Genomic DNA, 27500 nt, shown 5'->3' with positions numbered 1-27500 from the left:
GTCACTGTGTTGCCTGGGTAACGGCAGGCCTGCAGGAGGCCAGGGCTGGGGAGGGAGCCCGCTTGAGTGATGATGGAGAAAGTTGCGGCTGATGGGAACAAATACATCTTCATAACAGGGGGAACCTTTTGGAAAATGCAATAAGTGAAATAATTGAGAGAAGGAAAATTGAGTTTTTATTGCTTTTTAAGTGTTTAAGTGGAGGTTTCGTTTAGGAAAATTATCACTTCTTTTATTTTTTTTGTTGGACAATAGGTAGCTGGACCTCCTGGGGATAGAGTGAGGGGCTCTTCCTGGGCTGGGGTCCATACCTGACCTTCTGGCCCTCCCTGCAGGCTATTCAAGGAGCTGACTTAAAGAAAGGACTAGGGCTCTCCTACTTCACATCTGGGGAGACTGAGACAGATGTCAAGAAAGGTCACAGTGTGGATCCAGTCTTCTGCGAAAAAAGCACCAATGTCCTTCTGGGCTCCTTATCAGGGTAAAAGGCTTTAGAAGTAACTGGGATCTCAGGAATCATCTGGCTCCTGTCCTCATTTTATAGAGGAGAAAATAGGACAAGAGAAAGGAAGTGACTTCTCCAAGGTCACTCAAATAATAAGTAGCAAATCCAAAATCAAAATCACAAGATCATATTATTGAGTCTCCAGGGGTCTATTAGTGTAGTTGGCATGGGGGAAGGTCCTGAAGGCTTTCTAGAAGTGATGCCCCCAGACCTTATAAGTGTCCCGCACATTGCCCTCCTAGGTCAAAATTATGTTGCTCAGCCCCTCCTCCACTTCTGTCCCTCTTTCTGATTGATATATTCCCCTCCATACATGCTTCAGCTACACAGATCCTTGGATCCCAGCTAATCAGTCATATGACATCTGGGATAATAAAAAGAGCCCTGGATTGGAGTCAGGAGACTTCATTATGATCCTAAACTCTGATAGTTCTTAGATATGTGACCTTGGGTAAGTCACTTCCCCTTCAGTTCCTTTATTTATAAAAATTATAATAATAATTAAATTAATATATAATTAAACTGACACTACCTTCCTTCCAGAGTCAATGTGTCAAAATCACTTTGAGAACTAAAAAGTGCTATAAAAATATGAATTACTATTAGCACTGGAATAATAGAATGTCAGGGTAGGAAGTCTCCTTAGGAAAAATGGAAGGGCCCACTAGAAGAGACCATTTAATCTATAATAGGGAAGGAACTTGTCCAATGTCATGCAGCTAGTCAGTTATAGATCTAAGACTAGAAAACAGGTTTCCTGACTCCCAGTCTAAAGATCAATACTACGCTGCTTAGAGAAGTGTATGATAGCCAAATCATAGGTACCAAGCAGAGAGGATGTTCCCCCTTTCCACCAGAACCAGCTAAGCTGACCTCCAAGAGTTTCAGACACAGGGCTGGGTACTTAGGGTGTCCAAGTCACTTGTTTTCCAACAGAAAAAGTACTTGGGGCTGGATCTCCCTGGGGCAGGTGTTCTGTTGTCCTTTGGGGGCAGGAAACGTCAACATATAGACCTGAAAATTAGATATATACCTCACATTAGCAGATGTTCAATAAACATTTGTTGAATTCTTTCTTTCTTTCCTTCTTTCTTTCTTTCTTTCTTTCTTTCTTTCTTTCTTTCTTTCTTTCTTTCTTTCTTTCTTTCTTTCTTTCTTTCTTTCTTTCTTTCTTTCTTTCTTTCTTTCTTTCTTTCACCAAGTAGTCCACAGTACACAAGACCCTGTCTAAAGCTCTTCAAGAAAGACAGAAATGGTTAAAACAGTCCTTGTTCCCAGGGAGCTCACATTCTGGTAGACAATGACGTATACACAAAATCATTCATTCATTCAACCAATATTAACTGAGACCCTAAGGCATATATGATATAGAGGAAGAGACAGCTAAATAAACCTGACCAAGCATCAGGTACCTCATACCCCAATAGGGGAGATAACATGGTTTTCAATATAGTATCCAAATCCATGTTCTTTTCAGATAATGTTCAAATAACTCAGAGAGGAAAATAAGGGAGGTATAATTTTCCATATGAAACAGATGGGGAAATTGAGACCCAGTGACGAAACATGACTTTCCACAAGTTCACACAGATCACATGTGGCAGAGATGGGCCTAGAGTACAGGTATCCTGATTCCCAGTCTAGAACTCTTTCAATTACACTACTCTGACTTCTAAGACCATTGAGTCAGGAGCACCAAACCTCTTGAAACATCTTCTAATGGACCATCCTTGGATCAATACCATGCTGCCTTGAATGAGGCTAGGTTGCTGGTAGAGTTCACCAAAGCTTAATTTTCCCAACTAAACATCCGTCACCCAAGGCCAGCTATACTTACAAGTGACAGTTGCCTACGATGGGTTATGTGAGAAATATGAAAAAATCCCCCTGCCTAGGAAATGTCTTTATGGATGCCTGAAATCTTCTCCTCTCTATCCATACCCTACCAAAACTTCATTCCTTTTCCCTCTTCCACCTACCTTTTAAAATATAGATGTCCTTTGCAATAGATTTAAAGCTTTCTTAAGTAGAGTTTTTTTTTTCCTTTTAAATATATAATAATTTTAACATGTAACTTTCTAAGCCATACTGCTTGTCTGTGTTTTGTTTTGGCTTTCCTTCTATTCTCTTCTGTGTGTTTTAAAAGTTCTTCAATACCCTCCTTTCTTTTTCTTTGGCAACTTCTGTTTCCTTTCCATCCCTTTCAGACTGAAAAACAAAGTATAACATAACTAACCCACGGATATGTCTAGTAAAGCAAAATAAATTCCTCTATTGGTCATGTCCAAAAACATATGTCCCATTCTGCACCTTGAGTCCATCATTCTCTGTCAGAGTAGCATGTGGTAGTATTGTTCCTCTGGGATCATGGTCGGTCACTACCTTGTTTAGAATTCTTAATTCTATCAAGGTGGTCTTTCTTTAAAATGTTGTTATTATATAACTAGGCATATGGTTTCTGCTCACTTCTCTGCGTCAGTTCATACTAATCTTCCAAGATTCCTTTCTGTCATTTCTTATGGCACAATAATATTCAGTTACTTTCCTCTGAAGTTCCTTCTAGTTCTAAATCTATGGCCCTATATGCCACAACATGTTCAGCTATTCCCCAATTGATTATGGGTGCCTTCTTAGTTTCTAGTTCTTTGCTATAACACAAAGGGTTGCTAGAAATCTTTTCATACATATGGAGCCTTTTCCTCTTTGATCTCTTCTGGGGTATATGTCTAGTAGGAGTATTTTTAGGTTAAAAGGTATGCACAATTTAGTAACTTTAGGGCGTAATTCCAAATTGCTTTCAAGAATTGTTCAGGTCAATTAATTCACAATTCTACCAATAGTGTTTTCATATGCTTATTTTCTCACATCCCCTCCAACAACTGTCATTTAAGAAGTTGAAATTCGAAAAGGTGAAGACAGCACATATAGGGGAGCAGTGGGTAGAAAGAGGGGATTTTGGTTTATGAAGTTACAGGAATGGTGGACGAAGCCATAGGGATGTGGACTGGCATGCCCTTTTCAGAAACAATGGTAATATTGATTTGATCATGTGTTACAGGGGAAGGGGTAGAAAGTTTGAAGAGACTGGGAATGTTTTATGGTAGGGTAGGAAGGAGAGCAAGAAGGTGGCTAGGAAAGACAATTGGAATTATGGTCTGTTGGTTGAGCTGACTAGATATTGGCTCTTTGGTTCGGCAATCTGGATAGCTTGGCCCCAGGGCAAGAGTTCCAAAGCTGGGTAGATTGAATCCCCCAAGGCATGGACTCTGGAGGGTTGGAGGGCTGTGTGTGTGTGTTTGTGTGTTTCAGATCTTCAATGAAGACACCAGAGATGGTAGAGGTATGCTTGTTTGTTTGTTTTTGCTTTTTGGAGGGCAATTGTGGGTTAAGTGACTTGCCCATGGTCACATGGCTAGTTTTGTGTTAAGTGTCTGAGGTCGGATTTGAACTCAGGTCCTCCTGACTCCAGGGCCGGTGCTCTATTCACTGTGCCACCTAGCCACCCCCTTTTTTGTTTTTTTGTTTGGATGGTAGAGGGATGCTGAAAGAACTATTTATTATTTTGGGAAAGTGCTTCCTAAGCTCCTACCAGGGACCAAACTTGCTCACAGATGCAGGAAGCACCCCCTCCTCCCCTATGCTTCTACTATACATTGAACCCTAAACATTTTCCCATCTGCTTAGTTTGCACTCCATTCCTGACACCTGTAGAATTGACCGGTAATGACTATGGAATGCTCATGGGTTGATAGGGGCCTTAGGGGAGCCTTTGAGACTAAGCCAAGCCCAATAATAACTACCACAGACCTTCCTCAGAGTCAGTTCCTTTCCTCACAGCAACCTGTCTCAAGGTAGATAGTATAGGAAACAGGTTATTGTCCCCATTTTACAGATGAAAGAGTATTCAAGTGACTTGACCAAGATCACTCAGCTAATAAAAGCAGAACTAGGATTTGAACCCAGGTCTCTTGACTCCCAGTTCTAATTCTTTATTATGAATTATTATCATCATTAATTACTATAATTATAATTCGGTTTTAACAATAATAACGAGAACAACAAAGCTAGCATAATATGGTTATCCAACTCCTCACTCTCAGACAACCTTTGCTGCAGTGTGTTCCTCTTTCTCTTTCCCTCCCTCCCTTCCTCCTGCTCTGCCACGGCTGTCTCCCTCCCCTGGGCACCACTTTCTCTCTTCTCCATTTCTGGCAGCTCACATCCACCTCTGCTTGTCCTTCCAGGGTTGGTACTTCACTGTTTCTTTCCCATTCTAAAATGTTCATGTGCACTAATGGGTTAACATGGCACCCCTCCCAGATAACAAATTTCTATTTTAACAGGGGCCTTTTAGAGACAATGCATTCACTCAAGGGAGGGACTCTAAAGGTGGACTGTCCAGTCACCATTGACTGTCAGGTCAGTGAGAGAGATACCATTGATCCGTATGCCTCAGATCACCTTTTGCAGGTAGTTGTGTATTTGACCTCGCTTGTTCCCAGGCTCCGATTATTAGTTTGGCATATCTACCCATATCCCTGTTTGGTATTCATGTGGCCAGTCTGCTGGGCAATATAGAAGACGAAAAAGATTACTTTAGAGTAAAGCGCACATTAAATGTCTTCAGACAACTCTAGCTCTTAGACATCTGTATACCTGCCCATTTACCTGGTAGCAATTCACTTGAATTTCAAACCTCAATTCTCAGCATTCTCTCTTGGATTGCACTTAGCACAGCCTGACCTATAGTAGGTGTTTCATACAATGTTTATTGGCTAACAGACTGGTCTGGCAAAGTTAGACCTATGCAATGGCAGTCCATAGCATCTGTCGTGATGGTAAATAATAAATTAATGATGCTAAATATTTATCTCAGCAAATACTAAATATTGTGATCTGAATTACAAGTGTTACAAAGTCTCCTTGCTCATGGCGGGGAGATCTGGCCAGAGGTCCTTATCCTTCTCTAGTTCTCTAACTAGTCTATACTCTGCTTAAGAGTGTAACTTTCAGCCTCAGTCATGGAAGAACAATTAGAAAATGTCTGAATTGGGATCACCATCAAAGACAATCTGAAGAAGAACTCAGCATGAGTCAACAGTACAAAAGGGCAGTCAAAAAATAAGTATAACTTCCGGGCTAAATTAAGGGAGAAACAGGGTTCAGAAGAAGGAGTTGGTGATTCCACTGAATTCTACCCTGGTCAGATCATATCTAGAGTATTGCATTTGGTTCTGTGAAGATCAATGATAAGATAGAAGGCATACAGAGGGGGGGGGTGACCAGGATGAGGATAGGGCATTGATCTCATGTTAAATGAGGACCATTGGAAGGAACCTGGGAGTGTTTAGCCTAGAGAAGAGATCTCTCCCTCTTTCCCCCTCTCCTTACCCCCTTCACCCTTCCCCTTCCTCTCTCTCTCTCTCTCTCTCTCTCTCTCTCTTTCTCTCTCTCTCTCTCTCTGTCGTTCGTCTGTCTGTCTGTCTGTCTCTCCCCCCCATATGGAAAAAAGATGAGACTTGGCCCCAGAGGGCCAAAATAAGAGCAATGTAATTGGGGAGAAGAAGGGTGTGGAGATGGGGCTGGGGTGGAGAAGTTGGAAAAAAGCATTAGGTAAGCTTCTCATATTCAGAGCCATCAGTAGCTACCTCAAAAGGTACTGGAGGTTTTTAAGTGAAGGCTGTATAACCCCTCATTGAGGATGTCAGAAAGGTCATCCTCAGTCAATTATAGGTTGTACTAGTTGGCTACTGCAGTCATTTCTAATTTCTAGATTCTACGACTATTATTCATTTGTCTAAGTCTGATCACCTCTCTGTCTTTCACTATTGCCCAAAGGATACAAAATTCTGAAAGCCTATGGCATTTAAGGAGCTAAACAATCAGGCTCAAACCTACCTATTCATTTTGACACACTCTACATTCCAGCCATATTGAATTCCTAACTACCTTTAATCTCTTCCTGCCTTAGCATATTTGTACAGATGTCCCAGTCATGTGCCCATTAATGCTCCCTCTCCATGTGTATACCTGTTGAATCCTTTCTCCATATTAAAACCTTTCAAAGCCCAGCTTAGAAGTTCCTTCTACCATGAGTTCTCTTTGATTTCTGTTGGCTCCCTGCTCCCTACTGAACATGGTTTCTACAGGTACCTACAGAACTTTCTCAGAATCTTTCCTTTTTTCCAAAACATTCTTCTTTGTACTATGACTTCTGGGTGACTTGGTCCAATTCCAACCCATGTTAGAATAGAAACTCCTTGAGATCAGAGGCTATATTGTTTGTCATTTTTGTACACCCAATGCCTACCCCTGAACATAGTAGGAATTGAACAAAGGTGGGGTTTTTTTTAACTGAGTTGAATTAAGATACCCTGCCTTTATTAAGTGCCCATAAGTAAATGGATGTGCATGTTTTAGACCAACCTTCTTTTCCTTTCATGGCTGGAACCCAGGGTTCCTCAATAGTGTTCTTTGCACAGTCCTTTCATCAGGCACAGAGATCTTATGTGAACTAAAGAATACCTGTCCTTGACAATAGACATATAAGCATGATAGGATTCGTTCATTTGTTAATTGTTCTTTCCTCCTGGGGCACAGGGGTTTCCCTTCTAGCTCTGTCTTCCCTCCATCCTCCCGTCTTCTCTCCTCCCTGTCCTTGTCAACTTTCTCTCTTTTTCCTGCTTTCCCTCTCCCTCATTCCCTCCCTCCCTCTCCTCCTCTGTCTGTCCTCCCTGTGCCTACCTATCCGCCCTCATCATCTAGTCACTCTCTTGTTCTCCTGCAACCTTTGCTGCAGTCTTTTCCTTTCCTCCCTCCCTTGCTCTCCTTATTCTGCTACCATGTGTCCCCTGGCCCCAGGGATTTTCTCCTCCCCTCTTGGCAGCTCCTCTCTCTGTGTTCCCCTCCCTCTAACACCCCCCCACCTCATTTCTCCTTCTTCTGCCTCTCTCTTGTCTCCAGCAGTTTCCCTGGGCCTTCTCACTCCCTCCCTCCCTCCCTGGACTCCTCTCCCCACCCCCCCACGGCTGCTTTCCTCTGAGAAGTTAAGTCGAATTGATCTGCCATTTAATTACCTGATGTGTTTATCCCCCCAGCTGGCTCTTTAGAAAGAGGCTGCCTCTTAGAGTGGCTTGGGGCTGGTTGAACAAAGGGAGGGCCAGTGCTAGGACCTGGGTCCTTCAGAAATAGCTGTCTGCCCTCCACACCTATACTTCCTCTTAGTACCTGCCCTGTTTCAGTGGGGACCAGTGTCAGGAGAAGCACATGTCTCCGCAGAGATGTCTACCCATGGTGTCAGTTGTCTCACCCTAGCTAGTAGGAAGAAATGTGGGCTTGCATATTGTATATTCACATATACACATATGCTCACTTGCTGTATGACCTTGTCTGAGTCCTTTCCTCTCTCTGGGTCTCAGCTTCCTCCTCTGTAAAATGGTTGGATAAGAAGGTCACTTCTAGCTGTGTTAAAATATGATTTTCATAGGATGCTGATGCTTATCTACGTAAAGCTACCTCTATATATCAGTAGAGTAGACTAGAAAGAGAGCCAGATCTGGAGTCAGAGAACCTAGGTTCAAATGCTGGGTCTTTCACTTACTACTTGTGTGACCTTGAGCAAGTCACAGCCTCTCTGGGCCTCAATGTCCTCAATCGTAAAATAAAGGATTAGATAAGAAGATCTTGAAGGTCCCTCCTATCTATAATTGTATGATTCACAATCCTCCTATCCTAACAGACTTGCACTTCACACACACATATAGACACATACACACAGACATCCCACCTACCCCCATGTGCACACTCACACACACACACATACACTCACACACATGATAAATGTCTTTACTTCTAGATGCAAATACAACTTTCTAGGATGACAGTTTTCATTTCATGGCAAATGGGACTGTTAATCATGAACATGACTCTAGGCTCTGCCAAGTAAGGATCCTTCAGGTCTAGGGTGTGGGGCTGGGAATGCACATATATGTGAATTCACATGTTGGCCATGATTCAAGTCTTCTTTCCTTGACTCAATTCTCATCTGTGTCTACTTACATTGCCCCCATCTTGGTTCAGACCTCTGAAGCCCTCTCATCTGGACTATTACAACAATCTCCTAGTTAGTCTACTTGATTTATGCCTCTTCCCTTCTCTAATCCATCCTCCATTTAGTCAATCACCAAGCAATTATTAAGCACCATATGCTTCCCACCAGGCTAGGCATTGGGGATACAAAAAAGGCAAAGCAAAAACAAACAAATAAAAAACAGTCCCTATACTCAAGGAGCTCACAGACTAACAGGCGAACCGTTATATATGAACAAGGTATATAAGGTTAAAGAGCACTGGGAAAGGTTTCTTACAGAAGGTAGAATGTTTTCTGAGACCTGAAGGGAATCAGGGAAGCCAGAAGGCTGAAGTGATGAGGGACAGTGGTCCTGGCTTGAAGGATAGCCAGTGAAAGTACTTGGAGACAAGAGGCAGGGTGTGTGTTTGAGGAGCAGCAAGGAAGCCAATGTCCCTGGATCCCAGGGTAGTTGGAAGGAAGGAAGATGCGAGAAGCCTGGAAAGGTAGGAAGGGGCCAGGTTACAAAGCCCCACAGAGTCGGTAATGTGATGTTTCCAAAGCATGTGTCTGACCATGTCCCTCCCTTTCTCAAGAAGCTCCCATTATTCCTATATATTACCTCTAGGATCAAATAGCAACTCTTCTGTTTAGCATTTAAAGTCATAAATAACCTGGTGCCTCCCTACTGTTACAGGTTTATTATGTATCATTCCAGTTCCTTCACTTTTTGATCAAGTCAGATCGACCACTTTGATATTCCTTCCACATGACATTTCATGTCCTGTCTCTGTCTTTTCCCATAGCCTATCTTCCATGCCTGGCATTAAGCTCCGTCATCTCTGCCTCTAAGAATACCTAGGCTCAAAGCTCAGTGCCAATGCCACCTCTTACATGTAGCCTGTCTTGATTGATACAGCCAGCTGCTGGTTGTTCTCCCCCCAAGTTATCTTGTATATACTTCCATGCTGTGATAAAATGTGGCCCCTTTTAGTTCAGAGATTGTTTCATTTCTGCCTTTATATCCTCAGAGCTTAGCATAGCATCTAATGGATGCTTGTTGATTAAATTTGTCCAGCCTCTTTATATTACAGATGAGGAAACTGAAACCCAAGCAGTTTAAGTGACTTACCTTATGTCACACAGACAGTGAGTACTGAAAAAGGGGATTTGGACTTGAGTCCTCTGATGTCAAAACCAGTGCGGGGTTTTTCCATTGTACTGCACTGACTCCCTTGAGTCTCAATTCTGACATTTACTAGCTGGGTCAACAAATTACTTTATTTCTCTGAGTGAAAGCTTTTTCATCTGTAAAATGGGTATAATACTTGGACCTCTACCTCATAAGGTTTGGTGTGAGTAGGATATTCCATCCAATTGAAAGTACAATAGAAAGAAAAGAGGAAAGTTGGATAGGATCCTGTAGACTAAAATTCTACCTGGGACATCAACCCAGGAGAGAGTAAAAGTTTTCAAGAATAAAATTCTGAATACATAGAGTGAAATAATTCTGATGAAGAAGAAAAGGGGAAAATTGTTTAAAGAGAGAAGGAAACAACCACTGACTTAGATTTACATATGCATGTGTATTTATCCATTCATTCATTTGTCTTTCTTCACTAATAATAACAATAATATCAGTAAGAGCTAGCAATTATATGATACCTACTATGGGCCAGAAGCTGTGCTAAGCACTTTATAATTATCATTTCATTTGATCTTCCCAACAACCCTAAGAAGTAGGTGCTTTTATTATTCTCATTTTATAGTTGAGGAAACTGAGGCAAATGGAGATTAACTGACTCACCCAAGGTCACACAGCTAGTAAGTGATGCCAGATTAGAACTTGTCTTCCTTACTCTTGGCCTAGTGTTTTATGCTACTTAGGGCACTCTCTCTCTCTGTCTCTCTGTCTGTCTCTGTCTGTCTCTCTGTCTCTCTGTCTCTGTTTCTCTGTGTCTCTGTCTCTGTCTTTTTCTGTCTCTGTATCTGTGTGTCTCTCTGTCTCTCAACCAGGTCTTTCTATCTTGCCCAGGCAGGAAGTACAGTGGCCAGTCTCTGGCCCAAGGCCACTATTGCTCTTCATGGAAGCTGTGGCTTGGGTGGCTTTGCCCCTCCTCTTCAGGCAACCTGAGGGTTCATCACATTGGTGACAGACAGTGCAGACACCTAATCAGCTCTAGCCTCACTGCAGCTCCGTATGCCTGAGTTCATGTGACCTACCAGCCTCAGCCTCCAGTGTAGCAGGGATTATGTCTGTTTGCTGCCATGCTCAACTGGCTTAGATTTTTAAAAGACATGGAAGCCAGGGCAGGTAATAGAGGATGAATACAAAGCATGGGATGGTCCTGTAAAATAGTGTCACAAGTGCTAGATCTCAGAATTCCCTGAGGCTGGTGAGGGAAGCTAAGCACAAGAAACATTTTGTTTTGTTTCATTTAGTTTTGAAGCTGCATTGGGGAAAAGAGGAGGATTAAAGTTCTACCTTGCCCAGGGTGAATGGGACAGCAAGAACAGACTTCAGAGAGAAGGTAAAACTACTTAATCCTCATTTGCCTTCTGTTTTTTTGCTAAGGAGAATATCTGAACTGAACAAGAATGGTTAATAAGAAGCTGATTCCTAAGATAAATGGGAAAGACAGTAAAGGAGCACACCCTTGCAGAGTTTTAGTCTTTGGACCCAAATGAACTATATCCTAGGGTACTCAAAACAACAACAAAAACAAACCAGCCCATGTAATAATTGCTGAATGACATTCTTCCAATTCCCAGTGTCAGTGACTGTGTGAAATAAAACAGAGAACCACAGAATCTCTAAGTCAGAAGGGAGTTCAAAGGTCATCTAGTCCAATCCATGCCCTAGCAGGAGTCCCTTTTATATTGTTTATTATTGTTTAATATTGGAGGTGGTGGTGTAAGATTGGCTTCTAGTTTAATGTAGAGGTAAAACTTTGTGATTAGCAAATTTCTAGCATGCAAGTAAATCTGTCCCAGTGTTCCATGAGCAAACAAATGAACATACATTTCCTGTGTGCTGATTGTGTGTTCAGCTCTATGTTCTAGCCTGTGAGGAAAACATACACACGCTCACGTGCATGTATGTATTATATCATATGTGTACATATACACACATGTGTACATGTATATATTACTGTTAATTATTGCAATGTTAGCCAAGAAGAGCTCCAGATAATATTAACAAGAACAATAACTAGCATTTATGTAGCACTTTAAGTTTGTAAAGTACTTTTATCTCATTCAATCCTAACCATCATCTTTTCTTTTTTTTTTTTTTAAAGCAATCAGGGTTAAGTAACTTGCTCAAGGTTACACAGACAGTTATTTCTGGGTGTGGTGCTGAGTATCTGAGCCCGGATTTGATCCAGGTCATCCCGACACTGGAGCCTGCTGAGCCACCTGGCCGCCCCTAAGCAATTGGGGTTAAGTAACTTGCTCAAGGTTACATGGCCAGGGGTTACTGGGTGGGTGCTAAGTGTCTGAGCCTGGGATTCAATCTCCAGGTCTTCTCAACACTGGAGCCAGTGCTCTTACTCTCTGTGCTGCCTGGCCGCCCCCTAACCATAATCTTTTGAGGTATGTGCTGCTATCATCCCCATTTTACAGATGACTAAAGTGAGGCTAAGACAGATTAAATAACTTGACCAGAATCATATAACAAAAGGGTTAAAGAAAGTATTTGAATCAAGGCTTTCTGACCTCACTACTATCCACTGCCACCTAGCTGCCAGATCAGTTTGATAAGTCCCCCAATCAAATGTATCAGACTATAAGGGGTGAACCTTTGTCAGAAAGGGCACCTTCTAGGGAGGGAGACATGTTCCCTAGCCCTTTGCTAAGAGGACAATCAGAAGACTTCTCAGTGACAGCATCCAAGATGGCTATTTTTTAGTTACCCTTCTATTGATGCACAAGTCACCTGTGTTCTCTATCTGTATGTTCTTCACATATGATCTCTAGGTGTGGCCAGTCTTCCCATTGATGTTGTATATACATTTCTGTATAACCTGATCCTTAAAGTCTATTTGCATGGGACCCTCCCTATTGTTTTATATTGATTACTCAATGCTCCTCACTTGCATAAGGGGCAGAGACATCCAGATCTTCTGGTTTTCAGCTTTAAGAAAGACAACACGTGATTCCAGATTTTCTTCGGGGAAAGAGTGTAGGAAGAGGATGACATGTAGAAGAGTTGGCACCTCAATCATGCGCATATCCCCAGCTTTCTGCACTAGAGACTTTTGGGAATTTTCTCTTGGGTGAGATCTGGGAATAGCTCTTTCTCTTCCTTGAGCTGAGATATATCATTCCCAATGGGAGAGCTCATTCACTGAGTATTGTTTGGTGTATTCTCATCTGTATAACTTTTCTGATTTTGTTTTGCTATTTACTTGGATGAATGGGTTATTTGTTATTCACTATGTACGTTCTTCATGGAAATGGCATTCTGTGGGAAGAAAGTCAAGCACTGAATATATAGCTTTGGGCATTCCTCTGTTAAAAGATAACACTCAGAAACTCAGCTTAAACTTCAAAATGATTTCATCTCATCTAAGGGGACAGATAGATGGGATTCTTGCTAGGTATCCCACCTCTCTGAGGAGAGCAGAATGGCCAGCCTCTGGCACCAATTTCCTGTTTCCCCTCTTGGCAGGAATCAAAGTCTCCTTTGGAGAAGAGTGGGTGGAAGGGACTCTGGAGATATCTTTTCATGCCTCCCTTCAAGCTATATTTAGAAAGACTTATGTAGACATACATAACCTATATGGAAACAACACAGCACATGCCATCCTCTTACATGTGAGAGAACGTGCCCCAAGTTGATGGGAGGAAAGTTCTAGTGTTACTTTTCTTGCTAATCTATTTATGTACTTCTGTTTGGCACTAATTGTATCCTTTATATTCCTAAGTATAATAAACATATTGGTGGGGACTCATGAGCTTTGAGAGTTGATGTAGACCCACAAGGAATCTTGAACCTGAGGTAGTTATTTAGTAGGCTCCATGTGCAGAGAGACTGGTGCTATCACACACACTACAAATTCATACGAAGGCATGGAGGGGAAAAGAAGAGAATTAGGGGGGTGGCCAGGTAGCACAGCAAGTAAGAGCACTGGCTCCAGTGTTGAGAAGACCTGGAAATCGAATCCCAGGCTCAGACACTTAGCACCCACCCAGAAACACCTGGCCGTGTAACCTTGAGCAAGTTACTTAACCCCAATTGCTTAGGGGCGGCCAGGTGGCTCAGCAAGTAAGAGCACCGGCTCCAGTGTCGGGATGACCTGGATCAAATCCGGGCTCAGATACTCAGCACCACACCCAGAAATAACTGGCTGTGTAACCTTGAGCAAGTTACTTAACCCTGATTGCTTTAAAAAAAAAAAAAAGAAGAGAATTAGGGAGATAAAGCAAAGGAGAAAAGGCAAGAGAAAGAAGAGGAGAAAAAGAGAAGGAAGGGTGGCCCTGGAGTCAGGAGGACCTGAGTTCAAATCCAGCCTCAGACACTTGACACAATTGCCAGCCATGTGACTTTGGGCAAGTCACTTAACCCCAATTGCCCTTCAGAAAGCAAAGCAAAAAAAAAAAAAAAGAAGAAGAGAGAAGTCAAGTTTCTCTATAGGAGCGGCCAGGTGGCTCAGTAAGAGCACCGGCCCCAGAGTCTCGATGACCTGGGATCAAATCTGGGCTCTGATACTTAGCACCACACCCACAAATAACTGGCCATGTAACCTTGAACAAGTTACTTAATCCCGATTGCTTTAAAAAAAAAAGAGAGAGAAGGAAGGGGAAGAGGAAACACTGAGGACAAAGAGGAAAAATAGGAGAATAATTGTCCTTGTCTTTAGGAACTGGCAGTGGTAACTGATCAGAGTAGTGATGTGAAGCATTCACTTTCCCTAGTACAATTTAGATCACTTGGGCTGTTCCTTTTTCCAGCCCCTCCTCATTTGCCTGAATCGAATACTACTCCTGCATGAGTGTGTGTCTAGGACATGTTTGGTTATTGCTGCCTATACTTCCTCTTAGCTTATCATTTTTCTTACCTTGAAATTAACTTGGATGTTAATACTTAGGAGGAAAGATTGGGGGATGGCTCTGCTTCCCCAGAATCTGGGGATCCCCAGCTCAAATGCTCAGGGAGGGTAGACCTAGGGGGAAAGGGCAACAAGGAGACCATAATTGGAGATAGGAGGGCTAGTGAACAGATCAGACCACAAAGAAACCATGAGCAACTGTTTCCTGAGCCAACTTTTTCAATCCAGCCTTGTGTTTAGCAGAGTAACCCTGAATTGTGCCCAATTCAAAGTCAGGAGGAGACAGAGGAGGAGTCTATCCAGTCCCGCTCTCAAAGAATTCACAAAAGAAAACAATCCTTTCAAATGATAACCTTATATAAATGTCTCCTTTTCATGGCCAATCTCCTAGAAAGCATTGCCTACACTTGTTGCTTCCACTTTCTCATCCTCTACTCATGGTTCCATGGTGTGTAGCTTCTGACCCCACCACTTGACTGAAGCATCTTCCTATAAGGGAGGATCCCTTAACTGCCAACTTCCCTGGTCTTTTCTTTGTCCTGAGTCACTTGGTCTGTGCTGCTTTTGAAACTTTCAACCTTCCCCTCCTCCTGGATACCTCCTCCAAGAGGAAGGAAAGAGCACCTCCCTTCTCCTTTTCTACCCTCCATGCCTTTCCATGAGCTGGTGATATATGGGACAACTACCTCTCTCACATATGGAACCCTCAAAATAACTGGCTAAGGGTTCAAGTGGTTCTATGGGTCCTCATCCACCCACAGAGACCTTAAATCCTGACATGTTTACTTTACTTACTAATATGTTTGCCAAGGACAAAACTGGTTCAAAACAAAGGTATTTAAATATCTTAGCAAGAAAAATACCAATAAAACTTTCCTGAAATAAACCTGGAGCTCACTCTCCCACAAATGTGTGTGCCATCAGTGGGAAGATTTGGTACATCTGAAGATCAATAAGGGGTAGAGAGAATAAATATTTCCTGTTTATCTGTTTCCTAATTGTTTTACACCAGTAGTAATGTAAACCCCTTGACTTAGGAGCTAGTTTTATCTTGTCTTTATTTCTTCAATGCTACTAGTTTGCATTGAATATTGTAGGAGAATAATAAATGCTTGCTGAATTTGATTGAATTTAGAAGTGGGGGGCCCAGGTCATACTCTCACAGAACTCACTATCAGAACTGTAATTAGCAAGTGTTGTGCCTGGGGCAAGTGGACCTGGAGGTAGATGGGTAAAACAGTGGTATGCTTCTAGGAGAAGGAAGTCAGCCTACAGATAACATGAGTTTTCTATGCTAATGAAGAACTGGTCAGTGCTGGGGGTAGGCAGAGGTGTTTTCAGACAAGGAGAGGAGGGAGAGGGATGTTATCTACTGGAGTAAGTAATGACCTTCAATGTTTCTGCAAAGCATTCCAAGGATACAACTGCCACAGTCACCACCATCATATCTGCTGCCATTGGGTTCCGAGAGGAACAAGAGAGTAAGTCTTGTATTGTTGGCAGTCTGCAAATTTCTCACTTTGGTGCATTGCTCCAGCAGCCCCACCCTAGTTATGACTCCTTTACACAGAAGAAAAGCAAACTTGGAATCCATTCTCCAGAAGCTCATAGTCTGAGAGGAGATAAGACTCACAGCACTGATATAATATGACAGAATCGAATGCGAAGTTGGTTGATTGTTGTCCTTCATTCTGGAAGAGGACCAAAATGACATCCTTATGCTAGAGTCAAGTTTCAATGTGTCCAAATGTGACTGATCAGACCAAAATGAGCTTGGAACACTCCACCACAGGTGGGGCTAGAGCTATATGATCTCAGAGGAAGGAGAGGCCACTGTGGGCTGGGGTAGTCAAGAAGGCTTCCTGGAGGAGGTAGTGCTTGAGTTTAGTTCTGAAGAATGAGTATTCTTCAGTATTCAAGTACATAAATTCACATACCACATGTACATAAATTATATAATTTAAATTAAATTATATTTCGACCCTTTGTGAATATTTTCCTAATGCACTGTAAAGTAAAATCAGTATAGACCAATTTGCCCTGGGTGGAAATTGGCATTTTCCCCCTGATTTACTTTATACAGAACCTGCCTCCATGATCACTCAGAGAAACAACCACTTTCCGCATCCAATCTGCAAGTCTTTGGGGGGGGGATTAAAATAAGATGTGGGGCTTCATATCTGTCTTTGGGATTTAAGTTAGACACAAGATAAAATACACCATACTTGTGCAGCCCTGGAGTAACTGAGACACACAGAATCTCCTGTATGAAGGGAGATACTTCAACTACAAAGTCTATTCCTCTGAGAGCAGGGGATTTTCTGAGAACTCTGGGACAGTTCATTGTGCAGGAAGAGAAACTAAGATCCGGAGAGTGGTAGGTGTTTGTACCATACCACATAGATAATCAGTGGCAGAACAAGGACCAGAGTCCAGGTTCCCTGCCTCCCAGTCTAGAAGTTCCCAAGGAACCTGCTTTAACGTAGAGATGAGAACATGTAATTAGCACATTGTCTGCCAGTGGAATCTGGTCCAATCATCTCTTTTGACTGCTGCAGGAGCCAAGGCCAAGGAAGGAGAAGTGACAACAAACATTTATTGAATGCCTACTCTCTTAAGACCCTGCTTAGCAGAGAGCCTGCGCTGCCTGAAGCCTTTTTGCTGTTAAACACTGTGAGAACAATTTACTTCCTTAAGTAGTCTAAACATGCCTTCCACTTGCTTGCTTCTTAGATGGAGCTGTGATCTCCAGGGAGGGGTGCAGATCATAACCTTTTAGTGCCTTTTCATTCTGTTCACTTGTCTAAACACATCTGGCTGTGGGACCTTGGGAAAGTTCCTTCTCTTCTCCATGCCTCAGTTTACCTATCTGAAAAATGACTAGGGAGGCTAGATAACCTCTAAAATCTCTTCTGACATTCTCTGTTCTCTAGTCTGAGATGCTTGTCTGCTCTGATATTCTCTTATCTAAGGGAGGTTCCATGTTCTACAATCCTTTCCAGCTATGATATTTTATGTTCTATGTTCTAAGATGCCTCACAGCTCTGACATTCTGTAATACAAATCCATTATTAGCTAATGGTTTGTGTTATTCTAGGAACTTGAAAAGAATGAATCTGTTTTTTAAACAAAATAACATAACATAGGCCCTCCCCCCAACCCCTCTCATCTGGACTTTGGTTAAGTCCCGGGTCTGTGCTCCCCTCAGGCTAGTACAGACCGGGAATACTAACAACCTGGTCCTAGGGGATACATTGGAGGGAAGGGAGGTGAGCTCTTTCCTTCTTCCAAACAGGGAAAGGCTAGGCTGAGGGGATCTGGGGGAGAGTGGAGGGCAAATTGACCTGCTCTGAGAAGGGAAGGAGGGGAGGCAGGGAGTAGGGAAGGAGGGGGGAGAAGAGGGGAGGAGACCGCTGGGAAAGTCAGTCAGGGCTGCAGGGAACAGATAAGGGCAGGGGAAAAAAAGCCCAAGGAGTTAATTCGAGCCAAGGGGATTGAGGGGAATCAGAAGCCTTTTACACATATATTAGGGGAAAGGAAATCCCAGAGAAAAAGCAGGGCTATTAATAAGCTGGGAGTGGGTATGAAGCCAACAATGGGTGGGAAATGGCTGAGCTACTGAATGGAGTTTTTCTATTTGTCCTTAGTGAGGAAAAAAAGTGGGGACGAGAGAAAGGGAAAGAGTGAGAAGATGAAGAAAGGGGAAATAAGAGAGAGAGAAGAATGGGAAAGGAGAGAAGAGGAGAACTGAGATAAAGAATGGAAAAGGAAAAGGATCGAGATAGAGAAAGAAGGAGAAAGGAGAGATAAGGGAGAAAGAGTAAGGAGAGAGAAGAGAAAAGAGGAAGGAGAGAGAAGAGAGGAGACATAAGAGGGAGAAAGAAAAAGGAGAAGAGAAAGGGTAGGAGAAAGGGGAGAGTGGGGAGAGAGGGAGAGGGAGGGAGAGAGAAAGAAAGAATGAGAAAGAGACATAGAAGAAAAGGGGAATGAGAGAGAAGGGAGAAGGAAATAGGGGAGAGAGGGAGAGAAGAAGGGAGAAAGAGAAAGGAAAAAGGGAGGAAAAGAGGAGGGGAGAGAAAAAAAAGAGGGGGGATCATGGAGACAAAGCAGAAGAGGAAAGAGGGAAAGAGGAGAAGATAGAGATGAGGGAGGGAGGAATTATGGGCAAGATAGAAAGAAAAAGGGAGAGGGGATACAGATAAAGGAAAAAAGAATAGAGGAGCATAGAAGGGGAGAGAGAAGAGAGGAGAAGAAAGGAAAAGCGTGGAAGGGAGAAGGGAGAATAGAGAGAAAGGAGATAGGGACTGCAATTAGGTAGTGGCAAACACAGTGGGAGGTAGGGAACTAGACAGGGGTCAGGGAGTCTTTGAGAAAAAGAGAAAGCCAAAGCTCTGTGCTCACCCCTGCCCTGCCCCCATCCACACACTCTGGCACAGACACTAGTGTTGAGTGACAGGGATTTAGAGAAAACTGTTTGGAAGGAAGGCAGGGAGGGGATCCAGCTGCTGGGAGAAGGGATAGAGGCCATCATGAGCATCCTTTGAGGAGGCAAGTAGAGAGGGAGAGGAAGGTATAGCAAACAGCCAAGGAGCCAACTGAAAGGAATGGTCCCTGTCAGCTGAGTCACCACCCCTTTCCCCAGTAAAACTGATCTGTTCCACACTCCCATGTCCCAATCTATCCCATAGGGTTATTGAAGGAAAAACACTATGTAAATCTTAAAATATGATAGATGTTCATGCCACCTACAGTTTAACAATAGCTTCCTCCCACAATTCATGAGAAAGAGAATTTCTTAACAAAGGGCAGCCCTAACCTTCAGCACTGCCAGTCGTCACTCAAGTCCCCATCAGAGCAGAGAAGTTAGAATGTTATTCATGCAAAAGGCATATGTGGCAAAGGTGACTCCCCATTGGCAAGGGCTCAGCCCTGAGGCTTATGATGCCTCTGATACAGAAGTTAATCTTTCCTGACCTCTCCATTATTCATTTAGAGTCACAGATCGGAGTTGCTATTAATGAGTCTATAATTTATGGTTCTATGATCAATATAACATAAGCTTCTTGAGAGCAGGGACTTCTTAAATCTTGTCTTTATATCCCAGTCACCTACACCGTGCCTCGCACATGATAAGCATGTGGTTAAACTCTTGTTAAATTGGAGCTTGTGAGTTTATTACTTATGACCCTATGTATTATGTATTTCTTTGATCTATGTGTCACAGTTCTATGATCTATGTGTTAAGTGGTGGTATGGGACAGTAGAAAGAGCCCTTACTAATTGTGGAGTCAGAGATCTTGGGTTCAAATCCCACCTCTGATATTTGCTACCTATGTGAATGTGGGCAAGTCACTTGACCTCCTGGGGCCTCAGTTTTCTCAACCATAGAATGGGTATCTGTGTGTGAGTGTATGTGTGGGTGTATTTGTGTGTCAACTAGATGGTCTTTGAGGTACTTTCAAACTCTAAATAAAGTAAGAATTGAAAAATTGAGTATTCAGGTCCTACCCACAGCTCAGGAAACCCTCACCAAGGCCCTCCCTCCTGGTCAAGTTTCTCCCCTCATGTCCAAGTGCTCCCAAATGCATGGAAATGGAAGGGATGGGGGAGGTTGGAGGGAGCCTAAAGGATAGGGTTCTTTCCTGTGTTCCCCAAAGAGAAGGTACCAGAAGGAATCACAGGTAAGCACAGGGAAGCTTGGAGGGTTACTTGTTGGATTTGTTATGTTCTTAAAAAGAACAGCAAGCTCTACATGATAAAGATCCACATTTTTACATACAATCCTTCCTCTCCTGAATGTAGTATAAAATGCTTATTTTATTTGGTATTCCTTAAGTTCAAAAGAAATTAAATAAGATTCAAATTTTTTTAAGTTTTGGTAAATTTTTGTTAAAGTTTTGAGTAAAGATTGGTAATTTTTTATTTTAAACTTTTAAAAAAATTTTAAAATTAATTTTTTAAAAAAATTGTTAAATGCATGAGAATAGTTATTGATTTATTGTGGCAGTTCTGGATAGCCTGCCTTGCCTTGTCCTGAAGATTAGGGCTTCTCAGTCCCGTGCCCATGTGGCAAATGGGAAGAGCATTGGATAGGAATAAGCAGTTCTGGGTTTGAGTCATTCTACTGCCTCTTATTGCCCATATGACTCTGGGCAAGTCACTTCCCCTCTTGGAGAAAGTTTTCTCCTCTTGGCTTTAGTTTGCTCATCTGTGAAATAAGGAGTTTGTCCTGGATGACTTTTAAGGTCCCCTTCATCTTTAACCCCGTGGCTTTGGTAGAGGGAGGTGGGAGGAGGGGTCCTTTTCATCTCTGTTACTCTTACAGAAGCCCCAGGCTCAGTGGGCAGGCTGAGCTCAGTTTTCCTGGGTTATTGACTTCCACTGGAGAGGAATGGAAAAGGGCAGACCTAGACCTTCTCCCCAGCAGGCTTGGAAATTGTGCAACATTAATGAAGGAAAACCAATCAGTAGGTATTTAAAAGATCATTTGGCAGGAGAGAGAGGGAGGATCCTGGCAGTTCCATGGAGGGTTATTGATGGATGGCTGTGACAAGAAGGGCCTGGTGGAGACCAAAACCCTCGTGCCCTGTACATCATCTGCTAGAACCCTGGGCATGTCAGCTGAGGGGGACTGGCAGCATCCCTGAGCTGTCAATTTCTGGATGGTCAGAAGACCTCGGTGTAGTGGAAAGAGGTTTGGCCTGGGGCTTAGAAAGGGCAACTAGAAGTTACAGGAAACCAGATCCCTGCTTGACATGAGGCAGGACTTTCTAGCATTCAACTTATCCACAAAATAGGGATGCCGCAGAAGGTATCGAGTTATATACATGTTAAAGGAAGGATGAATGGTCCCTGCTCAGGGGTCTTACGAATTTTGAGTCCAAGGGGACCTTAGATCATGCATCTCATTAGCTCCCTTCCTGTACAGATGAGAAAATTGAGCAGCCCAAAGAGAGGAAATGGTTTGCCTAAGACCACACAGAGGCTAAGTGTGAGAGTAGGAGGCTTCAGAAATCCCCTTGAACTCTGAGCTCCTGCCATTCCTCGAAGACCAGACCCCAACATTTATTAGCTGTGTGACCTTGGACCAGTTGTTTCACACCTTTAAACTCATTTTTTTCTGACTTTTAAAATGATGGAGGTGGGCCAGATGAACTTTAAAGTCACCTCCAGGTCTGACATTGTAAGATTCAGTAATTCTGAGATATTAGAACCATTAATTCACTGGGTCAGGCTCAAAGGGGTGCCTTCATGAGATGCAGCTCAACCCCACCAACTGGCCATAATGGGCCTCAGAAAGTAGACTAGGAGGAATCCCCAGGGGTTCAGAGGCTTGCCCCTCTATCTCAGCACCCAGCACAGTGCCTGGCACATAGCAAGTCTTTCATAAGGATTTGCTAATTGATCCAAAGGAACCCAGGGTTGATTGATAGGACCCCAGCATTTCAAGGGCCTTTAAGAAGCTTCCCTTCATTCCAGCCTTCACCTCAAATGTCTCAAAAGCTCTGATGAGACCAGGACCTGAGCCTGGCATCTCACCTTAGCAGCCAGTAAGGCATCCTCAGTAAGCAGGCATCTTGGAAAGGAGCCTAGAGCAGGCAGTGATAAATGATCCAAGGGCTGGGGCAGAGATGGGGGGGGAAGGTTCAGGGAGGGGTCAGGCTGTACTTGGGGCCTTATTAATAATCTGAGAGGAGGGGCAGGAAACTGAAGAAGCTAATAGCTTCTATCATCTTTGAAAGAGACTACTTAGTGCCCAGAGCCCTGGGAGCTGCTAGGACCATGTTAGTCAAGCAGGGTAGCTGGCCTGTTACTATTTCCAAAAGGCCCTAGCAAGCCTCTGCTACTATTCTAGATTTAGTACCAGAAGGGACATTGTATAGATGAAGAAACCAAGGTACAGACATGTAAGTGATTTGCCCATAGGTACACAGTTAGTAAGTATCTGAGGTCACATGAACCCAAATCTTTCTGATTCCAAGTCCAGCACTCTATCCCTATTTATTGTTGAGGAAACAGAATAACAATCCTAAACATGGGAATTTGAAAACATAACCTCCTAGTGTCAATGAAATGCATTCCTTCATCCAAAAACATTTATTAAGCACCTGTTACTGTTCATACTTCATTCTTGAAGAAGACCAATGACATCATGAGGGTGATGTCTTGACTTGCTAATGAATCGGATATGATTGAGGCAGAGACAGCCTCATTTTCTCTTTCAGAATCGTTGAAGTCCAACGGCAAGTCAAAGGTCAAGATGACTCATTAAGCACCAGTGTTATAAAGAACACAGCTGAAACCTAGAGAAATATACAACATATCCAAGATAGGGTTCGAACCCAGAGAGTTCACCATTTAGTAGCTTATTTTTATTTTTAAAATTTTATTGTCATTTAATTTTACATCATTTATGTTTTCCATAATATCCTCTCCCCTCCCTACTATTCCTCATAATAACAAATAAAAAAGAGGAAAAATGTTCACTAATCTTAATCAATAACACATGGACCAAGTTTGATATTATTTGCAATGTTCCACATTCATAGTAATCTACCTCTGAAAAGAAGTGAAGGACAATTCTCATATATCTTCTTTGGGATCAAGCTTGATCATTATGATTTCATGAAATTTAGTCTTGATTCTGTTTTGATTTGTTGCTGTTCTTTTGATTTACATTGTGGTTTACTCCACCTTGCATCAGGTCATATAAATCCTCCTGTGCTTCTCGGTAATTTTCATATTCATTGTTTCTTACAGCACAATAATATTTACATTCCTATATCTCAATTTGTTTAGCCATCTCCCCGGCTGATGAACACCAATTTTGTTTTAATTCTTTGCTAGTAGCTTACCTTTGCCTCAGAAGGGAAGATGGGCTAGAGGTATAGAACATGCTCCTACTCTATTCATATTTACTAGATGAATGAATAAATCAGACTCATCAAACCCATAAATACTTTCAGGGGATGAAGCTCAACTGTCTTGATTGGACATAAACACCTTCCTCAGAGCCTGTCCCTGAGGATCCAAGCCCTGGGCTGGATGTCTAAGGCCTGAGGTCCTTTTCTTCCCCCTCTCCTTGGTCACATACTTGTTGCCCCCTGTGACTGTGTCCAGGATTAATAGGTGGAAATGAGACAGAAGCAGATTTTACCTTAATGGATAGAAAGAAGAACTTTATACCTGTTACCAATGTCCCAGATCCCCCCAGTATCTGGGATCACATAAACTATGTCCAGTCCTGGGGTCTGATAACCAAAAAAGATCATTATCTCTTTCTTTGGATCATTGACCCCAACTGGAATTATTCCAGGAAAATCTCTTAATATACTTGTGGCATAGCTTAGGTGTAAGTTTCCTCAAATATGGGTAAAAGAGGTCCCCAGATCCCATATAAGCATGCAAAGTAGCACATGCAAATTAGGTGTGGGACAGCCTTCATTTCATTCTATGAAATATGCAGATGCTAAGGACTTATGGGTGCCCGAAAGCAAATAACAAAAGACATAAAACATTCAAATGGCCTATCAGCTTGCCCCCATTGGGAACTAAACTTAGGATTACTCTCAGGTTAACCTTCTGACATTTTGATGACCCCCCCTTTCCCCGTAAATTCCTGAACAGTCTATCTAAGACTCACAGTACCACCCTATAGTTTAGATCCTTCCCTGATGTTAAATATAGTTTAGGGATTGCTGAACAAATAATCTCCTTCTCATTGCACTCGTAACATCAAAGTATTCACTGGTCTTGCTTTCCAAATAGAATGCTACCCAGGAAATGTGGGAAATTCTCTTCTTTCTCCAAGGGGCCCACTACATCAAGAAACCCCTTTCTCTAGAAGGTTCAGTCCTTGAATTCTCTTGAACTTGGTTGGGTCTACTGGGCATGCACATATCTGCTTTTGCCATGTACTTCTGCAGGAAATTTCAGCTACCATCATCTCCTGACCTAGCAGAGTCCACTACCAGGTCTCTGATGTGCTCAAAAAAAGGAAAAAGAAAAACAGAAGACCAGGAAGTTGATGTCTGGGACCTCTTCTCTCAGGCCACTTTGCCCAACCAACATGTTTCTGTCACTAACTTCTCCTGGGTTCCTGGGTGGTGGAAGAAATCTCCTCCCCATCCCCTTGAGAAAAAGCAAAGAAGGGAGAGAGAGACAGAGACAGAGATAGAGACAGAGTCAAAGTGACAGAGAGACACAAAAAGAAACAGACAGAAATAGACAGAGACAGAGAGGTAGAGAGAAATTGGCAGAGAAAAAGACAGAGAGATAAAGACAGAAGGAGAGAGAGAAAGACAGAGACACAGAGACACAACACAGAGACAGAGACAGAGAGAGATCTCCTGATGGAGCTGGCTGCCTTGTGAGGTATGAGGTCTCCAGCACTGTAGGCACTCAAGTAGAAACTGGATAATATGTATTGGAAATGTTGCAGAGAAGATTCCAAAGTTCCGACTAGATGATTACTAGATGACCCCTTCCTGCTCTGAGATCCAGTCCTGTTTTCATATGTATAACTTATTTCTATAGAATTTTAAAGTATACATAGTAATTTTCCTAAAACAGCTCAGTGAGGAAGGTAATGTAAATGTCACTATTCTAATTTCACAAATTAAGAAATAGACAGAGAGAGGAATTAATTTATTCACAGTCAATACAGCTGGGAAAATGACAGAGCCAGGACCCAAACCTGGGACATCTAATTCTTTCCACTCCACTGGATGACCTTGCCAAGATATCAGAAATCTATGGTCTAAAACACTACAATTCTGTGGTGCCCACTGTGTATAAGGCTGTGGAGTTCTGTATATTTAGGGCATTAAAACTGGTCAGGCAGGCCCAAACCCCAAAGTCCACTGAGCGTACATGGAGCACTTCCCCCATGCTCTAACTCTGGCCTGCAAAGGAGGCTTACCCCCGCCCAGTAGAGCCGAGGGTGAGAGCTCGATGAGGAACGTCTGGAGGCTGGCATGGTGTCTGGGTACCTCAGCCCCCAAAGTGATGGAGATAAATGAGAGGCATCCGATAGCGCATCAGTGGTGATGAAGGGGGCCGGTGGGGCCTGATGGATGAGGGGCTGAAGGGAGGTGGGAGGGAGAGAGGCAGGCAGATGGTTTTGGCTAGACAGTACAAGCATGTAAGAGATGGTAAGGGGAGCAGGGATGCAAGAATAATCTATAAAGATTCTTGTTCTCTCCAACCCTCAGGGTTTTTTGTGGTAGGAAGAGGAGGGGCATTATCTATGGATTTCTCTTATGTAGGTACTCCACATTCCCCAAGAAAAGTAAGCTAAAGTCAGAGTAAGATGATATTCACTAGATTTGGCACCAAAAACATCTGGGTTTTAATTTTGATTCTATCACTTACTCTTTGATTTTAGACTAGTCTCTTTCCTTCATTGCATTGCATTTTGCTAATGAAAAATTATAGTGATGGGAAGGGGTGGAATGGTAGGTGTTGGGTAAAATGACCTCTAAGGTTTCTTCCAACGCTAAAATCCTATGATTCCCTCTTGGCACACCTTTCTAATCACCCTCCATTTAATGATGTGTAGACTATTCCCTAGGGGGAATCTACAGTGATCTTAGGTTCTCTAAGCCATGGATCTGCCTCTTATAACATCATCTTAATGTTCTTCTCTATAGTTTCCCACCCTTACCCTCCCCCATCTTCCCTCTGATATGGAAAACAGCTCTCTGCTGTAAGCAGAAACAAAAGTTGTTAAATAAAATAATTATAGCTCACATCTATAAAACTTTAAATGTCACAAAATACTTTCCTCATAGCTGGCTTGATAAGTAGGTGGTGCAAAAAAATATTATTTCTAAAATGATAAATGAGGAAACTGAGGCTCAGAGAAATTAAGTGATCTATCCATAGTCGGGGCAGCTAGGTGACTCAGTGAATAGAGCACCAGCCCTGGAGTCAGGAGGAACTGAGTTCAAATCCAGCCTCAGACATTTAACACAAAAACTGGCCATGTGACCTTGGGCAAATCACTTAACCCCAATTGCCTTCCAAAAAAGCAAAAAAAAATAAAATGATCTATCCATAGTCACATAGCTAATAAGTGTCCAAGGAGTCAGTGGAAGTATGGAACCAGGCTAGAAGTACATTAACAAATCCTTGGTTGTGATGGTCACGTTATTTTTCAGTCATGTCCAACTCTTCATGACCCTATTTGGGGTTTTCTTGGCAAGGATACTGGAGTGGTTTGCCATTTCCTTCTCCAGCTCATTTTACATATGGGGGAACTGAGGCAAACAGGGTGAAGAGACTTGCCCAGAATCACACAGCTAGTAAGTGTCTAAGGCCAGATTTGAACTTAGGGATAGGAATTTTCCTGCCTCTAGCCCCAGAATTCTATTCACTGTGTCACCTAGCTGATCAATAAATCCTAGCGTTGGGCTTAAATACCAGTGTCACTGGGTAATTACAACACTCCATCTCCTGAATCCAGGCATTTTCACTGGCTGTCTCTCATGCACGGAATTCTCATCTCATCTCTACCTCCTAGCTTCCCTGACCTGTTTTAAGCTCCAACTAAAACCCTACCTTCTATGAGAAGCCTTTCCTGATCCTCCTTAATCCTAGGCCTCTCCTCTGTGATTATCTCCAATTTAGCTTGTACATGTACATATGTATATGTATGTATGCATATACATATGTATGTATATACATGCATACATATATGTGGATAGATAGATGGACGGACAGACGGATGGACAGATGGACGGACAGACGGATGGACAGATGGACGGACGGACAGACAGACAGACAGACAGATAGATAGATACAAAGATAGATAGATAGATAGATAGATAGATAGATAGATAGATAGATAGATAGATAGATAGATAGATAGATA

This window comes from Petaurus breviceps, unplaced genomic scaffold (assembly GCF_028583685.1).
Source record: "Petaurus breviceps papuanus isolate PSGF00001 unplaced genomic scaffold, PetGlider_PUasm1.0 227, whole genome shotgun sequence".
NCBI classification, from domain to species: domain Eukaryota; kingdom Metazoa; phylum Chordata; class Mammalia; order Diprotodontia; family Petauridae; genus Petaurus; species Petaurus breviceps.
Note: the sequence above shows the minus strand (reverse complement) of the source record.